At 37.4% G+C, this 2398-nt stretch overlaps 1 long non-coding RNA gene across 1 annotated transcript; it reads left to right on the forward strand.

The window, feature by feature from the left end:
* Positions 1–1635: 1635 nt before the first annotated feature.
* Positions 1636–2186, forward strand: LOC121989998. The gene is made up of 2 exons (XR_006114392.1): positions 1636–1732; positions 2010–2186. It is a non-coding gene; the product is annotated as an uncharacterized LOC121989998 (long non-coding RNA).
* The last annotated feature ends 212 nt before the right edge of the window (positions 2187–2398 follow it).

Raw genomic sequence — 2398 nt, forward strand, 5'->3', positions numbered from 1 at the left:
CAGAAGCGATCCAACCCCATGCTTCATTTGGCTTTAAGGTAGTCGGATTTTGTTTGATGAGCCACAAATACTTCAGTTTTCTTTCATGTTGATTTGAATCATGTTTTGGATTTCATGGAGGGTGATCCCATTTGGTTGTTTTCAGTGACTCCTTCTGACGAACGTAGATTTAGGGTAAAAGATAGATGAATTTTGATGCTATCCTCCGATTGCCTAAATAATTGATCTTGATTGCTGATCTGTTAATAATTAGCATTTGGCCGTCCTGTATTGTGCGGCAGTGAGTATACTGTTAGATGAATTATTTGCTCATTAAGAATAGAAGTGTTATTCTTAACAGATATGCAATCTGCTAGTTTATCTTGCCCTTTTTGTGATTAACTTGCTCTTTTGTACCATCATTCTTCTTCCATTACAGTTTTTATGACTTAAAAAACTGTCTTTGTTTTCAGATAGTGATGGATGCTGGATCTTTTTTTCGGTCCATCTCGATATGAGGGGGACGACGAGCACGTAAACAAAATAGACCTGTATCCTTTTCTTCGCTCGATTCTTTCATTTTGATGCTTCACGTATGTTTGAGCTAACGCTTGAGTCAATATAGGTTAAGAACAGGTGGGCCGGCAAGACTATTGTGGATCTCTTTGCGGAGGAGTTCAATGGCGCCCTTATGACTATTATGTATTTCACAAAAAAAAATTTTTTTTGTCTTCTTGTTCTTATACATGCGGTGGCTTTCTGATGATGACAAGCAGAATGAGTTTCCTTCTCTTTTTTGACTATTAGTTAGGGTTCGTGACTAAATTTTGTGAAGCCCTATCAGTGTTGTTGATGAGGAAGCGTTTGTTCATCTATTGCTATAAATTATGATTTTTCATGGTGAGGTGTGAACCTTGCTTACTTTGGATAGGTAAATGTTGTGAAGTGTGGAAGGATCCAAGTGGAGGATAAGGGTCAACACGTTATATATTGTGCAGTCGTCTCAAAAGATTAGCCACTTTCTTCACAGGTATGCTTGTTTGGTATTGTTCTGGTTGCATTATGCTCTTTCTTTGAAAAGAGGAAGATTTTGTTACTTCTTTGTACTGTCTATTTTCTTCATTTATATTGATCTAGAGCTAAGCTGACATCTACTTTGTCAGAATCATAACTTGCGCGTTCTTGCTGACAACTCTTACTCCCCCCCAAGCATTTTAAGCGGGAGGGCAAAGAGACAGGTCGTTGCTTTTCAGAACAGTGCCACTCTCACCTCTGTAGTGTATTTTGTAGAATCTTGGGTTTTTTAGGATCGTTTCATTATGCTTCTATAATTTATAAATATGCTATAGCGAGTTGTGAATTTTATAGAACCTCGAAGGCTACGATAAAAATCGTGCCCCCCTCCTCCTGCTATTGGTTGCTGCATCAATAGGAAGCTATGGATTCAGTGAGGGCGCAATCAACCTGAAGCAGCGTCCTGTGTTGGTTGCTGCATCAATAGGAAGCTATGGAGCATATCTAGCAGATGGTTCTGAGTACAGGTGCATCTTGTTAATGATGCTCGGGACTATAGTATGATATGGAGGTCTTCATTAGATGATTATATGATTGTTCTGTTTGTAGTGGAAACTATGGCCAAGAAATTACTGTGGAAATCGTCAAAGATTTTCACAGGAGAAGGCTTGAGGTTCTTTCTGAAGCTGGAGCTGATATAATTGCTTTTGAAACAATTCCAAATAAACTTGAAGCTCAAGTATCTTTTGATGTATTTGTAGAGCTAAGCAATGGTTCCTGCTCTTCCTTCGTTGCACATTTAGGTACTTGGGGTACTCAATACCAAAGAGTAAAATGGCACAAATAGTTGAGGCTTTGGATAAGATTTAGCTAAAACAGAAATTCAGAACAGAGTTTGTTACAAGAATCTACTGCAAATATTAAGAAGCTTGATTTTAGTGGAACCCTAGACTTGAGATTCTTATTTTGCTCAAGATGTTCCTTTTAGTGGATCCTAATTATGACTTCTTTTACAGGCATATGTTGAACTTCTTTTGGAGTGTGACACAAAAATTCCAGCTTGGTTTTCTTTCACTTCGAAGGATGGGATCAATGTTGTTAGTGGAGATTCTATGGCTGAATGTGTTTCTCTGGCTGATTCATGCAACAAAGTCGTTGCTATTGGAATCAACTGCACTGCACCTAGATTCATCCACAATTTAATTCTCTCTATTAAGAAGGTAATACCTATTGTACAGTCATTCTTTTTCTCTTTTTGTTTGGAATGAAGCTTAATGCTCAATTCAGAAGGAATCCATCATTGATACAAAATTTGACAACTTATTGATCTTAGTTAGTATTTCAGTCTTGTGACTTCATATTCTGTATTCCTTGTGACTTCATATTTTAGTATTTATTTCTTGAT

The sequence above is a fragment of the Zingiber officinale genome, chromosome 6B (assembly GCF_018446385.1).
Source record: "Zingiber officinale cultivar Zhangliang chromosome 6B, Zo_v1.1, whole genome shotgun sequence".
NCBI lineage: Eukaryota > Viridiplantae > Streptophyta > Magnoliopsida > Zingiberales > Zingiberaceae > Zingiber > Zingiber officinale.